Genomic DNA, 16,518 nt, shown 5'->3' with positions numbered 1-16,518 from the left:
CTCCTTGGCTTAACATCTGGAGCTGCTTGTGAATCGTGCCGCCACACACACCCGAGTGCAGGTGTCTTCTGCACAGACTGCGGGCCTCGCTCTTCTGAATGCCGCTAGCTCGCCACCCACCCACGGGTGAACCTGGTCAGGGTACTTTCTCTCGGCGGCAGACTCTGATCCTGGCGGGCTACCGGTGTTTCTGTTTGCTCGTTTCTTTCTTCCATTTCGGGAAAGGCTTCCTTACTGGGTGTGGAAATCTCCTATGCCTTTCCTCGCCTATTCTGTCAGCTTTAAAATTCTCTTTCAGTTGCCACCCTCACAGATGGATTAGGAAACTCTTTCCGGTGCACTCATTAGTGAAATGACCTCAATGAAGCTGGAATCCAATATCTAATCGCCGATTTTTAGCGAGTCCACACGCCAGGGTGGTCGGGGTCCAATGCAGCCCCGGCCAGGCCCAGGCCCCTTGGACTGGGCCACAGGAGGACACAGAGGAGGGTCCCGGCCCCCACGGTCGCGTTGCCGGCAGTTCTCCAAGGGCTTGGGCGTTTTCCAGAGGTAGGAGATGGAGGGGACTGATTTCTTCAGCGCCCCACAAACCACGCCACCCCACCCATGGGACACATCCCTAGAGAGAGAGAGAGACGCCCCATACACTCGCTCCCCTCCCCCATGCGCTGTGCCCCAGCCCGGGCCCGGGGGAATAGGCGGCAGCCCACCCACAGGGTGGGGGGCGCAGCTGAAAGGGGTTGTCGGGGATGGCGGACCCTGCCTGGGGTCAAAGGGCGGGCGACCCGCGCGTGCGCAATCGGCGGCGGCGGCGGCGGCGGCGGCGGCCACGAGCTGGGGGTGGGCCAGGCGAGGAGAGGAAGGGGGCTGGAAGGTCTCCACCTTGGCGAGTCCAGCCGTGGAGGCGCATCTTGTGTGAGTGTGAGTGAGTGAGTGTGAGTGTGAGTGTGTGTGTGTGTGTGTGTGTGTGTGTGTGTATAGAGAGACAGCCCCCCACCCCGGCCCGCCGCTCCCTGCCCGCCCCGCCCCGCCCCGCCCGGCCCCGCCTGTCACCCCCGTCCCTCGGAGCCCGCCGGACCCGGCCGGTGAACTCAACAGGCCCGGCCCGGTGCGGGTCAGCGCCGGCGCGGGGCCTGGGGCGGGGGGAGGAGGCGGCGGGGAAGCGCAGAGAGGCTCGGCTTCTTGAGCGGGGCAGGGGCGCCCTCCGCCGTCTAGGGCCACACCACCCTGAACGCGCCCGATCTCGTCTGGTCTCGGAAGCTAAGCAGGGTCGGGCCTGGTTAGTACTTGGATGGGAGACCGCCTGGGAATACCGGGTGCCGTAGGCTTCTTCTTCTTTTTTTTTTTTGTTTTGCCTCTTGTTCTGTCCCCTTTCTGGGAGCGAGTCGGCGGCCCGGGGTGGGGGTCACCCCCACCCTCAGCGCCCGCCGCGGTGCCTGGCGCCCCAGCCCGCACCGTGGGGCCTCCTCTTGTCCCAAGCCGCGACACCGCCGTCACGCGGCAGCATGCGTGGCTTCTGGACTGTCAGGTCTCAGACCAAAGGTCTGCTCTGTGGGAACCGACACGCTGGAGGAAACCTTGAGAGTCTGAGAGGGGAGGGAGTTCCAGAAGAAGGCCAGGATGTCATTTTGAGGGAGTATGTGACCAGAACTCGTCCCGTTGCTTTTGGGGTTCTATGGGCTACACGTAGGAATCTTTGGTGGTGGCACCTGATGTTGGGGGATCCGGAGTCACACCCAGACCTGCTCCACAGGCCTCCTTTTACTTTTCTCTTCGGATTCATTATTTTTAAAAAGTGTCTCTTATCTCTATGATTGCATTTTCTTTTCTCTCTCTTTTCAAGCAGATGATGGGAGTCCAAGTATTAAGGTGACATGTGTTGCCCGTGCCCCCCTCCCCCCTGTGTTCTTATTCATTTACCTCTGATGTTGTTCCAGCGTATTGTGGGGGTACCAATGTTAAGGTCGGGTACGTTGCCCTCTCCCAGCCTCCCCCCTCGGGTCAGAGCCTCAAGTGCGCCCATCCCCCAGTCGGTGCGCACCCACCCCATTCCTAATGGAGGTGTATGCCCATCCCCTCCCCCCACCCGCCCGACACCCACCCGATGAAGGTGATTCCTCTGTGTCCACTTGGGTGTCCGTCGGTTCGTACCCATTTGCTGGTGAGCGCGAGCACGTGGTGCTCGTGTGTCCATTCTTGGGCTACCTGGCTTACTGGAACGGGTTCCAGCTCTGGCCAGGAGAACCACGAGAGGTGCCCTCTCACCGCTGCTCCTCCTAGCTGAATAGCACTCCGTGGTGTCCACGCGCCACATTTCATTTACGCACTCGTGGGTCGATGGGCACTCGGGTCGCTTCCAGGTCTTTGCGATTGTGACTTGTGCCCTGACTCTAACCCTAACCCTTACCCAGCCCGTCTCCTCCTCGGCCCCTGCCTGACTGACTCCTTCCCGCCCGGCCTGTCACCTGTCACCGTCCTCTGCCCCTGCCTGACACGCTCCTCCCCGCCCGGGCCGTCACCGTCCTCGGCCCCTGCCTGACGGGGCTCCTCCGTCGCCTGGGCCTTCCAAGGGCTTGGTGTGGACGCTGGTTCCAGGACGCCCTCCCAGGGACCCGGTAGCAGGGCGGCCGCAGCGTCTCGCGCCACCCAACCGTCCGCCGGCCAGCGGCCGGCGCTAAGTGGCCTGCGGGGGACGTGCCCCCACTGTGGGGCGGGCGCCCAGCCTGGTGTCTTCTCTGAGGCCCCGTGGCTGCTTTTCCCCCCCGCAAGGGGAGAGCCGCGGAGGTGGGGACCGCCTCCTCGTGGGGACGTACACCCAGCTCTCCACGTCGGATTCCGGGGCTCTCTGTCCTGCCAGAAGGCCCAGCTGGCCTGCGGGTCCTTAGAGTGGCAAAAACATCCGAAAACTGAGATTGAGGGTCCGGTGGTTGTCTGCACTTTTGTGCTGGGCACCCCAGGGAGGCCCGGGGGCTGGCTGGACAACGCGGTCTGCTGGGCAGGGGGGGGGTTTGGAGGAGCAACTGATGCCCTTTGCACTTTGGGTAGCAAGTGTCTGAGGTGTCTCTGAGCCCTGCGCCATGTCGGGGGGTGGGGTGGGGGGGTGGGAGGTCGGGGGGGGGTGGAGGAGCAGGAGGAGGAGGAGGAGGAGGTGGGAAGGGCCGTGGCCTGCAGTCGTGTTCCCGGGGTGGCTTCTTCCACAGGCTGCTTGGCCTGGGCTCCCTGCACCTGGGCCTTTGGAGGACTGGCCCTGTGCTTGCCAACGCTTCCCCTGCAGGGACCCAGAGCTGGGAGGTTGCATCTCTCAGCCCTGGGTCGGGCAGAGCCCCAGCGGGCCATGCCCACAACCTCTCTCAGCACGGGTCCCCCAGAAGGCTCCTTTGGGACCAGGATTCTCTTGCGGGTGACTCTTTAAGGTCTGGCCCCTGGATGGAGGGGCACCAGGAGTAGAGGAGCAGGAAGGGGAAGGGGGTGGCCATGCGAGGGGACACTTTCAGGCCAAGTCCCAGCTTCAGCCTGATCCTCCTGGGAACCCCGGGGTGTACGTCACACCTCCTGGTTGTCCCGCTCTGAGACAAGGGCTCTGAGACAAGGAGCCGGGCTTCGCATTCCCCCAGCAGCCAGTCGTGGGCTGAGGACACCTGGGGCGTTGGGAACTCCCTGGCTTCTCCTTGGCTTAACATCTGGAGCTGCTTGTGAATCGTGCCGCCACACACACCCGAGTGCAGGTGTCTTCTGCACAGACTGCGGGCCTCGCTCTTCTGAATGCCGCTAGCTCGCCACCCACCCACGGGTGAACCTGGTCAGGGTACTTTCTCTCGGGGGCAGACTCTGATCCTGGCGGGCTACCGGTGTTTCTGTTTGCTCGTTTCTTTCTTCCATTTCGGGAAAGGCTTCCTTACTGGGTGTGGAAATCTCCTATGCCTTTCCTCGCCTATTCTGTCAGCTTTAAAATTCTCTTTCAGTTGCCACCCTCACAGATGGATTAGGAAACTCTTTCCGGTGCACTCATTAGTGAAATGACCTCAATGAAGCTGGAATCCAATATCTAATCGCCGATTTTTAGCGAGTCCACACGCCAGGGTGGTCGGGGTCCAATGCAGCCCCGGCCAGGCCCAGGCCCCTTGGACTGGGCCACAGGAGGACACAGAGGAGGGTCCCGGCCCCCACGGTCGCGTTGCCGGCAGTTCTCCAAGGGCTTGGGCGTTTTCCAGAGGTAGGAGATGGAGGGGACTGATTTCTTCAGCGCCCCACAAACCACGCCACCCCACCCATGGGACACATCCCTAGAGAGAGAGAGAGACGCCCCATACACTCGCTCCCCTCCCCCATGCGCTGTGCCCCAGCCCGGGCCCGGGGGAATAGGCGGCAGCCCACCCACAGGGTGGGGGGCGCAGCTGAAAGGGGTTGTGGGGATGGCGGCCCCTGCCTGGGGTCAAAGGGCGGGCGACCCGCGCGTGCGCAATCGGCGGCGGCGGCGGCGGCGGCGGCGGCCACGAGCTGGGGGTGGGCCAGGCGAGGAGAGGAAGGGGGCTGGAAGGTCTCCACCTTGGCGAGTCCAGCCGTGGAGGCGCATCTTGTGTGAGTGTGAGTGAGTGAGTGTGAGTGTGAGTGTGTGTGTGTGTGTGTGTGTGTGTGTGTGTATAGAGAGACAGCCCCCCACCCCGGCCCGCCGCTCCCTGCCCGCCCCGCCCCGCCCCGCCCGGCCCCGCCTGTCACCCCCGTCCCTCGGAGCCCGCCGGACCCGGCCGGTGAACTCAACAGGCCCGGCCCGGTGCGGGTCAGCGCCGGCGCGGGGCCTGGGGCGGGGGGAGGAGGCGGCGGGGAAGCGCAGAGAGGCTCGGCTTCTTGAGCGGGGCAGGGGCGCCCTCCGCCGTCTAGGGCCACACCACCCTGAACGCGCCCGATCTCGTCTGGTCTCGGAAGCTAAGCAGGGTCGGGCCTGGTTAGTACTTGGATGGGAGACCGCCTGGGAATACCGGGTGCCGTAGGCTTCTTCTTCTTCTTTTTTTTTGTTTTGCCTCTTGTTCTGTCCCCTTTCTGGGAGCGAGTCGGCGGCCCGGGGTGGGGGTCACCCCCACCCTCAGCGCCCGCCGCGGTGCCTGGCGCCCCAGCCCGCACCGTGGGGCCTCCTCTTGTCCCAAGCCGCGACACCGCCGTCACGCGGCAGCATGCGTGGCTTCTGGACTGTCAGGTCTCAGACCAAAGGTCTGCTCTGTGGGAACCGACACGCTGGAGGAAACCTTGAGAGTCTGAGAGGGGAGGGAGTTCCAGAAGAAGGCCAGGATGTCATTTTGAGGGAGTATGTGACCAGAACTCGTCCCGTTGCTTTTGGGGTTCTATGGGCTACACGTAGGAATCTTTGGTGGTGGCACCTGATGTTGGGGGATCCGGAGTCACACCCAGACCTGCTCCACAGGCCTCCTTTTACTTTTCTCTTCGGATTCATTATTTTTAAAAAGTGTCTCTTATCTCTATGATTGCATTTTCTTTTCTCTCTCTTTTCAAGCAGATGATGGGAGTCCAAGTATTAAGGTGACATGTGTTGCCCGTGCCCCCCTCCCCCCTGTGTTCTTATTCATTTACCTCTGATGTTGTTCCAGCGTATTGTGGGGGTACCAATGTTAAGGTCGGGTACGTTGCCCTCTCCCAGCCTCCCCCCTCGGGTCAGAGCCTCAAGTGCGCCCATCCCCCAGTCGGTGCGCACCCACCCCATTCCTAATGGAGGTGTATGCCCATCCCCTCCCCCCACCCGCCCGACACCCACCCGATGAAGGTGATTCCTCTGTGTCCACTTAGGTGTCCATCGGTTCGTACCCATTTGCTGGTGAGCGCGAGCACGTGGTGCTCGTGTGTCCATTCTTGGGCTACCTGGCTTACTGGAACGGGTTCCAGCTCTGGCCAGGAGAACCACGAGAGGTGCCCTCTCACCGCTGCTCCTCCTAGCTGAATAGCACTCCGTGGTGTCCACGCGCCACATTTCATTTACGCACTCGTGGGTCGATGGGCACTCGGGTCGCTTCCAGGTCTTTGCGATTGTGACTTGTGCCCTGACTCTAACCCTAACCCTTACCCAGCCCGTCTCCTCCTCGGCCCCTGCCTGACTGACTCCTTCCCGCCCGGCCTGTCACCTGTCACCGTCCTCTGCCCCTGCCTGACACGCTCCTCCCCGCCCGGGCCGTCACCGTCCTCGGCCCCTGCCTGACGGGGCTCCTCCGTCGCCTGGGCCTTCCAAGGGCTTGGTGTGGACGCTGGTTCCAGGACGCCCTCCCAGGGACCCGGTAGCAGGGCGGCCGCAGCGTCTCGCGCCACCCAACCGTCCGCCGGCCGGCGGCCGGCGCTAAGTGGCCTGCGGGGGACGTGCCCCCACTGTGGGGCGGGCGCCCAGCCTGGTGTCTTCTCTGAGGCCCCGTGGCTGCTTTTCCCCCCCGCAAGGGGAGAGCCGCGGAGGTGGGGACCGCCTCCTCGTGGGGACGTACACCCAGCTCTCCACGTCGGATTCCGGGGCTCTCTGTCCTGCCAGAAGGCCCAGCTGGCCTGCGGGTCCTTAGAGTGGCAAAAACATCCGAAAACTGAGATTGAGGGTCCGGTGGTTGTCTGCACTTTTGTGCTGGGCACCCCAGGGAGGCCCGGGGGCTGGCTGGACAACGCGGTCTGCTGGGCAGGGGGGGGGGGTTTGGAGGAGCAACTGATGCCCTTTGCACTTTGGGTAGCAAGTGTCTGAGGTGTCTCTGAGCCCTGCGCCATGTCGGGGGGTGGGGTGGGGGGGTGGGAGGTCGGGGGGGGTGGAGGAGCAGGAGGAGGAGGAGGAGGAGGTGGGAAGGGCCGTGGCCTGCAGTCGTGTTCCCGGGGTGGCTTCTTCCACAGGCTGCTTGGCCTGGGCTCCCTGCACCTGGGCCTTTGGAGGACTGGCCCTGTGCTTGCCAACGCTTCCCCTGCAGGGACCCAGAGCTGGGAGGTTGCATCTCTCAGCCCTGGGTCGGGCAGAGCCCCAGCGGGCCATGCCCACAACCTCTCTCAGCACGGGTCCCCCAGAAGGCTCCTTTGGGACCAGGATTCTCTTGCGGGTGACTCTTTAAGGTCTGGCCCCTGGATGGAGGGGCACCAGGAGTAGAGGAGCAGGAAGGGGAAGGGGGTGGCCATGCGAGGGGACACTTTCAGGCCAAGTCCCAGCTTCAGCCTGATCCTCCTGGGAACCCCGGGGTGTACGTCACACCTCCTGGTTGTCCCGCTCTGAGACAAGGGCTCTGAGACAAGGAGCCGGGCTTCGCATTCCCCCAGCAGCCAGTCGTGGGCTGAGGACACCTGGGGCGTTGGGAACTCCCTGGCTTCTCCTTGGCTTAACATCTGGAGCTGCTTGTGAATCGTGCCGCCACACACACCCGAGTGCAGGTGTCTTCTGCACAGACTGCGGGCCTCGCTCTTCTGAATGCCGCTAGCTCGCCACCCACCCACGGGTGAACCTGGTCAGGGTACTTTCTCTCGGGGGCAGACTCTGATCCTGGCGGGCTACCGGTGTTTCTGTTTGCTCGTTTCTTTCTTCCATTTCGGGAAAGGCTTCCTTACTGGGTGTGGAAATCTCCTATGCCTTTCCTCGCCTATTCTGTCAGCTTTAAAATTCTCTTTCAGTTGCCACCCTCACAGATGGATTAGGAAACTCTTTCCGGTGCACTCATTAGTGAAATGACCTCAATGAAGCTGGAATCCAATATCTAATCGCCGATTTTTAGCGAGTCCACACGCCAGGGTGGTCGGGGTCTAATGCAGCCCCGGCCAGGCCCAGGCCCCTTGGACTGGGCCACAGGAGGACCCAGAGGAGGTTCCCGGCCCCCACGGTCGCGTTGCCGGCAGTTCTCCAAGGGCTTGGGCGTTTTCCAGAGGTAGGAGATGGAGGGGACTGATTTCTTCAGCGCCCCACAAACCACGCCACCCCACCCATGGGACACATCCCTAGAGAGAGAGAGAGACGCCCCATACACTCGCTCCCCTCCCCCATGCGCTGTGCCCCAGCCCGGGCCCGGGGGAATAGGCGGCAGCCCACCCACAGGGTGGGGGGCGCAGCTGAAAGGGGTTGTGGGGATGGCGGCCCCTGCCTGGGGTCAAAGGGCGGGCGACCCGCGCGTGCGCAATCGGCGGCGGCGGCGGCGGCGGCGGCGGCGGCGGCGGCCACGAGCTGGGGGTGGGCCAGGCGAGGAGAGGAAGGGGGCTGGAAGGTCTCCACCTTGGCGAGTCCAGCCGTGGAGGCGCATCTTGTGTGAGTGTGAGTGAGTGAGTGTGAGTGTGTGTGTGTGTGTGTGTGTGTGTGTGTATCGAGAGACAGTCCCCCACCCCGGCCCGCCGCTCCCTGCCCGCCCCGCCCCGCCCCGCCCCGCCTGTCACCCCCATCCCTCGGAGCCCGCCGGACCCGGCCGGTGAACTCAACAGGCCCGGCCCGGTGCGGGTCAGCGCCGGCGCGGGGCCTGGGGCGGGGGGAGGAGGCGGCGGGGAAGCGCAGAGAGGCTCGGCTTCTTGAGCGGGGCAGGGGCGCCCTCCGCCGTCTAGGGCCACACCACCCTGAACGCGCCCGATCTCGTCTGGTCTCGGAAGCTAAGCAGGGTCGGGCCTGGTTAGTACTTGGATGGGAGACCGCCTGGGAATACCGGGTGCCGTAGGCTTCTTCTTTTTTTTTTTTTTGTTTTGCCTCTTGTTCTGTCCCCTTTCTGGGAGCGAGTCGGCGGCCCGGGGTGGGGGTCACCCCCACCCTCAGCGCCCGCCGCGGTGCCTGGCGCCCCAGCCTGCACCGTGGGGCCTCCTCTTGTCCCAAGCCGCGACACCGCCGTCACGCGGCAGCATGCGTGGCTTCTGGACTGTCAGGTCTCAGACCAAAGGTCTGCTCTGTGGGAACCGACACGCTGGAGGAAACCTTGAGAGTCTGAGAGGGGAGGGAGTTCCAGAAGAAGGCCAGGATGTCATTTTGAGGGAGTATGTGACCAGAACTCGTCCCGTTGCTTTTGGGGTTCTATGGGCTACACGTAGGAATCTTTGGTGGTGGCACCTGATGTTGGGGGATCCGGAGTCACACCCAGACCTGCTCCACAGGCCTCCTTTTACTTTTCTCTTCGGATTCATTATGTTTAAAAAGTGTCTCTTATCTCTATGATTGCATTTTCTTTTCTCTCTCTTTTCAAGCAGATGATGGGAGTCCAAGTATTAAGGTGACATGTGTTGCCCGTGCCCCCCTCCCCCCTGTGTTCTTATTCATTTACCTCTGATGTTGTTCCAGCGTATTGTGGGGGTACCAATGTTAAGGTCGGGTACGTTGCCCTCTCCCAGCCTCCCCCCTCGGGTCAGAGCCTCAAGTGCGCCCATCCCCCAGTCGGTGCGCACCCACCCCGTTCCTAATGGAGGTGTATGCCCATCCCCTCCCCCCACCCGCCCGACACCCACCCGATGAAGGTGATTCCTCTGTGTCCACTTAGGTGTCCATCGGTTCGTACCCATTTGCTGGTGAGCGCGAGCACGTGGTGCTCGTGTGTCCATTCTTGGGCTACCTGGCTTACTGGAACGGGTTCCAGCTCTGGCCAGGAGAACCACGAGAGGTGCCCTCTCACCGCTGCTCCTCCTAGCTGAATAGCACTCCGTGGTGTCCACGCGCCACATTTCATTTACGCACTCGTGGGTCGATGGGCACTCGGGTCGCTTCCAGGTCTTTGCGATTGTGACTTGTGCCCTTACTCTAACCCTAACCCTTACCCAGCCCGTCTCCTCCTCGGCCCCTGCCTGACTGACTCCTTCCCGCCCGGCCTGTCACCTGTCACCGTCCTCTGCCCCTGCCTGACACGCTCCTCCCCGCCCGGGCCGTCACCGTCCTCGGCCCCTGCCTGACGGGGCTCCTCCGTCGCCTGGGCCTTCCAAGGGCTTGGTGTGGACGCTGGTTCCAGGACGCCCTCCCAGGGACCCGGTAGCAGGGCGGCCGCAGCGTCTCGCGCCACCCAACCGTCCGCCGGCCGGCGGCCGGCGCTAAGTGGCCTGCGGGGGACGTGCCCCCACTGTGGGGCGGGCGCCCAGCCTGGTGTCTTCTCTGAGGCCCCGTGGCTGCTTTTCCCCCCCGCAAGGGGAGAGCCGCGGAGGTGGGGACCGCCTCCTCGTGGGGACGTACACCCAGCTCTCCACGTCGGATTCCGGGGCTCTCTGTCCTGCCAGAAGGCCCAGCTGGCCTGCGAGTCCTTAGAGTGGCAAAAACATCCGAAAACTGAGATTGAGGGTCCGGTGGTTGTCTGCACTTTTGTGCTGGGCACCCCAGGGAGGCCCGGGGGCTGGCTGGACAACGCGGTCTGCTGGGCAGGGGGGGGGGTTTGGAGGAGCAACTGATGCCCTTTGCACTTTGGGTAGCAAGTGTCTGAGGTGTCTCTGAGCCCTGCGCCATGTCGGGGGGTGGGGTGGGGGGGTGGGAGGTCGGGGGGTGTGGAGGAGCAGGAGGAGGAGGAGGAGGAGGTGGGAAGGGCCGTGGCCTGCAGTCGTGTTCCCGGGGTGGCTTCTTCCACAGGCTGCTTGGCCTGGGCTCCCTGCACCTGGGCCTTTGGAGGACTGGCCCTGTGCTTGCCAACGCTTCCCCTGCAGGGACCCAGAGCTGGGAGGTTGCATCTCTCAGCCCTGGGTCGGGCAGAGCCCCAGCGGGCCATGCCCACAACCTCTCTCAGCACGGGTCCCCCAGAAGGCTCCTTTGGGACCAGGATTCTCTTGCGGGTGACTCTTTAAGGTCTGGCCCCTGGATGGAGGGGCACCAGGAGTAGAGGAGCAGGAAGGGGAGGGGGTGGCCATGCGAGGGGACACTTTCAGGCCAAGTCCCAGCTTCAGCCTGATCCTCCTGGGAACCCCGGGGTGTACGTCACACCTCCTGGTTGTCCCGCTCTGAGACAAGGGCTCTGAGACAAGGAGCCGGGCTTCGCATTCCCCCAGCAGCCAGTCGTGGGCTGAGGACACCTGGGGCGTTGGGAACTCCCTGGCTTCTCCTTGGCTTAACATCTGGAGCTGCTTGTGAATCGTGCCGCCACACACACCCGAGTGCAGGTGTCTTCTGCACAGACTGCGGGCCTCGCTCTTCTGAATGCCGCTAGCTCGACACCCACCCACGGGTGAACCTGGTCAGGGTACTTTCTCTCGGGGGCAGACTCTGATCCTGGCGGGCTACCGGTGTTTCTGTTTGCTCGTTTCTTTCTTCCATTTCGGGAAAGGCTTCCTTACTGGGTGTGGAAATCTCCTATGCCTTTCCTCGCCTATTCTGTCAGCTTTAAAATTCTCTTTCAGTTGCCACCCTCACAGATGGATTAGGAAACTCTTTCCGGTGCACTCATTAGTGAAATGACCTCAATGAAGCTGGAATCCAATATCTAATCGCCGATTTTTAGCGAGTCCACACGCCAGGGTGGTCGGGGTCTAATGCAGCCCCGGCCAGGCCCAGGCCCCTTGGACTGGGCCACAGGAGGACCCAGAGGAGGTTCCCGGCCCCCACGGTCGCGTTGCCGGCAGTTCTCCAAGGGCTTGGGCGTTTTCCAGAGGTAGGAGATGGAGGGGACTGATTTCTTCAGCGCCCCACAAACCACGCCACCCCACCCATGGGACACATCCCTAGAGAGAGAGAGAGACGCCCCATACACTCGCTCCCCTCCCCCATGCGCTGTGCCCCAGCCCGGGCCCGGGGGAATAGGCGGCAGCCCACCCACAGGGTGGGGGGCGCAGCTGAAAGGGGTTGTGGGGATGGCGGCCCCTGCCTGGGGTCAAAGGGCGGGCGACCCGCGCGTGCGCAATCGGCGGCGGCGGCGGCGGCGGCGGCGGCGGCGGCGGCGGCGGCCACGAGCTGGGGGTGGGCCAGGCGAGGAGAGGAAGGGGGCTGGAAGGTCTCCACCTTGGCGAGTCCAGCCGTGGAGGCGCATCTTGTGTGAGTGTGAGTGAGTGAGTGTGAGTGTGTGTGTGTGTGTGTGTGTGTGTGTGTATAGAGAGACAGCCCCCCACCCCGGCCCGCCGCTCCCTGCCCGCCCCGCCCGGCCCCGCCTGTCACCCCCGTCCCTCGGAGCCCGCCGGACCCGGCCGGTGAACTCAACAGGCCCGGCCCGGTGCGGGTCAGCGCCGGCGCGGGGCCTGGGGCGGGGGGAGGAGGCGGCGGGGAAGCGCAGAGAGGCTCGGCTTCTTGAGCGGGGCAGGGGCGCCCTCCGCCGTCTAGGGCCACACCACCCTGAACGCGCCCGATCTCGTCTGGTCTCGGAAGCTAAGCAGGGTCGGGCCTGGTTAGTACTTGGATGGGAGACCGCCTGGGAATACCGGGTGCCGTAGGCTTCTTCTTCTTTTTTTTTTTTGTTTTGCCTCTTGTTCTGTCCCCTTTCTGGGAGCGAGTCGGCGGCCCGGGGTGGGGGTCACCCCCACCCTCAGCGCCCGCCGCGGTGCCTGGCGCCCCAGCCCGCACCGTGGGGCCTCCTCTTGTCCCAAGCCGCGACACCGCCGTCACGCGGCAGCATGCGTGGCTTCTGGACTGTCAGGTCTCAGACCAAAGGTCTGCTCTGTGGGAACCGACACGCTGGAGGAAACCTTGAGAGTCTGAGAGGGGAGGGAGTTCCAGAAGAAGGCCAGGATGTCATTTTGAGGGAGTATGTGACCAGAACTCGTCCCGTTGCTTTTGGGGTTCTATGGGCTACACGTAGGAATCTTTGGTGGTGGCACCTGATGTTGGGGGATCCGGAGTCACACCCAGACCTGCTCCACAGGCCTCCTTTTACTTTTCTCTTCGGATTCATTATTTTTAAAAAGTGTCTCTTATCTCTATGATTGCATTTTCTTTTCTCTCTCTTTTCAAGCAGATGATGGGAGTCCAAGTATTAAGGTGACATGTGTTGCCCGTGCCCCCCTCCCCCCTGTGTTCTTATTCATTTACCTCTGATGTTGTTCCAGCGTATTGTGGGGGTACCAATGTTAAGGTCGGGTACGTTGCCCTCTCCCAGCCTCCCCCCTCGGGTCAGAGCCTCAAGTGCGCCCATCCCCCAGTCGGTGCGCACCCACCCCATTCCTAATGGAGGTGTATGCCCATCCCCTCCCCCCACCCGCCCGACACCCACCCGATGAAGGTGATTCCTCTGTGTCCACTTGGGTGTCCGTCGGTTCGTACCCATTTGCTGGTGAGCGCGAGCACGTGGTGCTCGTGTGTCCATTCTTGGGCTACCTGGCTTACTGGAACGGGTTCCAGCTCTGGCCAGGAGAACCACGAGAGGTGCCCTCTCACCGCTGCTCCTCCTAGCTGAATAGCACTCCGTGGTGTCCACGCGCCACATTTCATTTACGCACTCGTGGGTCGATGGGCACTCGGGTCGCTTCCAGGTCTTTGCGATTGTGACTTGTGCCCTGACTCTAACCCTAACCCTTACCCAGCCCGTCTCCTCCTCGGCCCCTGCCTGACTGACTCCTTCCCGCCCGGCCTGTCACCTGTCACCGTCCTCTGCCCCTGCCTGACACGCTCCTCCCCGCCCGGGCCGTCACCGTCCTCGGCCCCTGCCTGACGGGGCTCCTCCGTCGCCTGGGCCTTCCAAGGGCTTGGTGTGGACGCTGGTTCCAGGACGCCCTCCCAGGGACCCGGTAGCAGGGCGGCCGCAGCGTCTCGCGCCACCCAACCGTCCGCCGGCCAGCGGCCGGCGCTAAGTGGCCTGCGGGGGACGTGCCCCCACTGTGGGGCGGGCGCCCAGCCTGGTGTCTTCTCTGAGGCCCCGTGGCTGCTTTTCCCCCCCGCAAGGGGAGAGCCGCGGAGGTGGGGACCGCCTCCTCGTGGGGACGTACACCCAGCTCTCCACGTCGGATTCCGGGGCTCTCTGTCCTGCCAGAAGGCCCAGCTGGCCTGCGGGTCCTTAGAGTGGCAAAAACATCCGAAAACTGAGATTGAGGGTCCGGTGGTTGTCTGCACTTTTGTGCTGGGCACCCCAGGGAGGCCCGGGGGCTGGCTGGACAACGCGGTCTGCTGGGCAGGGGGGGGGTTTGGAGGAGCAACTGATGCCCTTTGCACTTTGGGTAGCAAGTGTCTGAGGTGTCTCTGAGCCCTGCGCCATGTCGGGGGGTGGGGTGGGGGGGTGGGAGGTCGGGGGGGGGTGGAGGAGCAGGAGGAGGAGGAGGAGGAGGTGGGAAGGGCCGTGGCCTGCAGTCGTGTTCCCGGGGTGGCTTCTTCCACAGGCTGCTTGGCCTGGGCTCCCTGCACCTGGGCCTTTGGAGGACTGGCCCTGTGCTTGCCAACGCTTCCCCTGCAGGGACCCAGAGCTGGGAGGTTGCATCTCTCAGCCCTGGGTCGGGCAGAGCCCCAGCGGGCCATGCCCACAACCTCTCTCAGCACGGGTCCCCCAGAAGGCTCCTTTGGGACCAGGATTCTCTTGCGGGTGACTCTTTAAGGTCTGGCCCCTGGATGGAGGGGCACCAGGAGTAGAGGAGCAGGAAGGGGAAGGGGGTGGCCATGCGAGGGGACACTTTCAGGCCAAGTCCCAGCTTCAGCCTGATCCTCCTGGGAACCCCGGGGTGTACGTCACACCTCCTGGTTGTCCCGCTCTGAGACAAGGGCTCTGAGACAAGGAGCCGGGCTTCGCATTCCCCCAGCAGCCAGTCGTGGGCTGAGGACACCTGGGGCGTTGGGAACTCCCTGGCTTCTCCTTGGCTTAACATCTGGAGCTGCTTGTGAATCGTGCCGCCACACACACCCGAGTGCAGGTGTCTTCTGCACAGACTGCGGGCCTCGCTCTTCTGAATGCCGCTAGCTCGCCACCCACCCACGGGTGAACCTGGTCAGGGTACTTTCTCTCGGGGGCAGACTCTGATCCTGGCGGGCTACCGGTGTTTCTGTTTGCTCGTTTCTTTCTTCCATTTCGGGAAAGGCTTCCTTACTGGGTGTGGAAATCTCCTATGCCTTTCCTCGCCTATTCTGTCAGCTTTAAAATTCTCTTTCAGTTGCCACCCTCACAGATGGATTAGGAAACTCTTTCCGGTGCACTCATTAGTGAAATGACCTCAATGAAGCTGGAATCCAATATCTAATCGCCGATTTTTAGCGAGTCCACACGCCAGGGTGGTCGGGGTCCAATGCAGCCCCGGCCAGGCCCAGGCCCCTTGGACTGGGCCACAGGAGGACACAGAGGAGGGTCCCGGCCCCCACGGTCGCGTTGCCGGCAGTTCTCCAAGGGCTTGGGCGTTTTCCAGAGGTAGGAGATGGAGGGGACTGATTTCTTCAGCGCCCCACAAACCACGCCACCCCACCCATGGGACACATCCCTAGAGAGAGAGAGAGACGCCCCATACACTCGCTCCCCTCCCCCATGCGCTGTGCCCCAGCCCGGGCCCGGGGGAATAGGCGGCAGCCCACCCACAGGGTGGGGGGCGCAGCTGAAAGGGGTTGTCGGGGATGGCGGACCCTGCCTGGGGTCAAAGGGCGGGCGACCCGCGCGTGCGCAATCGGCGGCGGCGGCGGCGGCGGCGGCGGCCACGAGCTGGGGGTGGGCCAGGCGAGGAGAGGAAGGGGGCTGGAAGGTCTCCACCTTGGCGAGTCCAGCCGTGGAGGCGCATCTTGTGTGAGTGTGAGTGAGTGAGTGTGAGTGTGAGTGTGTGTGTGTGTGTGTGTGTGTGTGTGTGTATAGAGAGACAGCCCCCCACCCCGGCCCGCCGCTCCCTGCCCGCCCCGCCCCGCCCCGCCCGGCCCCGCCTGTCACCCCCGTCCCTCGGAGCCCGCCGGACCCGGCCGGTGAACTCAACAGGCCCGGCCCGGTGCGGGTCAGCGCCGGCGCGGGGCCTGGGGCGGGGGGAGGAGGCGGCGGGGAAGCGCAGAGAGGCTCGGCTTCTTGAGCGGGGCAGGGGCGCCCTCCGCCGTCTAGGGCCACACCACCCTGAACGCGCCCGATCTCGTCTGGTCTCGGAAGCTAAGCAGGGTCGGGCCTGGTTAGTACTTGGATGGGAGACCGCCTGGGAATACCGGGTGCCGTAGGCTTCTTCTTCTTTTTTTTTTTTGTTTTGCCTCTTGTTCTGTCCCCTTTCTGGGAGCGAGTCGGCGGCCCGGGGTGGGGGTCACCCCCACCCTCAGCGCCCGCCGCGGTGCCTGGCGCCCCAGCCCGCACCGTGGGGCCTCCTCTTGTCCCAAGCCGCGACACCGCCGTCACGCGGCAGCATGCGTGGCTTCTGGACTGTCAGGTCTCAGACCAAAGGTCTGCTCTGTGGGAACCGACACGCTGGAGGAAACCTTGAGAGTCTGAGAGGGGAGGGAGTTCCAGAAGAAGGCCAGGATGTCATTTTGAGGGAGTATGTGACCAGAACTCGTCCCGTTGCTTTTGGGGTTCTATGGGCTACACGTAGGAATCTTTGGTGGTGGCACCTGATGTTGGGGGATCCGGAGTCACACCCAGACCTGCTCCACAGGCCTCCTTTTACTTTTCTCTTCGGATTCATTATTTTTAAAAAGTGTCTCTTATCTCTATGATTGCATTTTCTTTTCTCTCTCTTTTCAAGCAGATGATGGGAGTCCAAGTATTAAGGTGA

The 16,518-nt window shown here is 63.5% G+C and overlaps 5 non-coding genes across 5 annotated transcripts; all 5 read left to right on the top strand.

Moving 5' to 3' along the window:
• Positions 1-1,209: 1,209 nt before the first annotated feature.
• LOC142865111 (5S ribosomal RNA) lies at positions 1,210-1,328 on the top strand. The gene has a single exon (XR_012915413.1). It is a non-coding gene; the product is annotated as a 5S ribosomal RNA (ribosomal RNA).
• A 3,544-nt stretch (positions 1,329-4,872) lies between these two features.
• Positions 4,873-4,991, top strand: LOC142865110 (5S ribosomal RNA). The gene has a single exon (XR_012915412.1). It is a non-coding gene; the product is annotated as a 5S ribosomal RNA (ribosomal RNA).
• A 3,541-nt stretch (positions 4,992-8,532) lies between these two features.
• Positions 8,533-8,651, top strand: LOC142865109 (5S ribosomal RNA). The gene has a single exon (XR_012915411.1). It is a non-coding gene; the product is annotated as a 5S ribosomal RNA (ribosomal RNA).
• Positions 8,652-12,190: 3,539 nt separating this feature from the next.
• On the top strand, positions 12,191-12,309 carry LOC142865107 (5S ribosomal RNA). Its single transcript, XR_012915409.1, has one exon. It is a non-coding gene; the product is annotated as a 5S ribosomal RNA (ribosomal RNA).
• Positions 12,310-15,854: 3,545 nt separating this feature from the next.
• LOC142865106 (5S ribosomal RNA) lies at positions 15,855-15,973 on the top strand. The gene has a single exon (XR_012915408.1). It is a non-coding gene; the product is annotated as a 5S ribosomal RNA (ribosomal RNA).
• The last annotated feature ends 545 nt before the right edge of the window (positions 15,974-16,518 follow it).

This window comes from Microcebus murinus, chromosome 28 (genome assembly GCF_040939455.1).
Source record: "Microcebus murinus isolate Inina chromosome 28, M.murinus_Inina_mat1.0, whole genome shotgun sequence".
NCBI lineage: Eukaryota > Metazoa > Chordata > Mammalia > Primates > Cheirogaleidae > Microcebus > Microcebus murinus.
The sequence above is the reverse complement of the archived record's forward strand: the minus strand, read 5'-3'. Positions and strand labels throughout refer to the sequence as shown.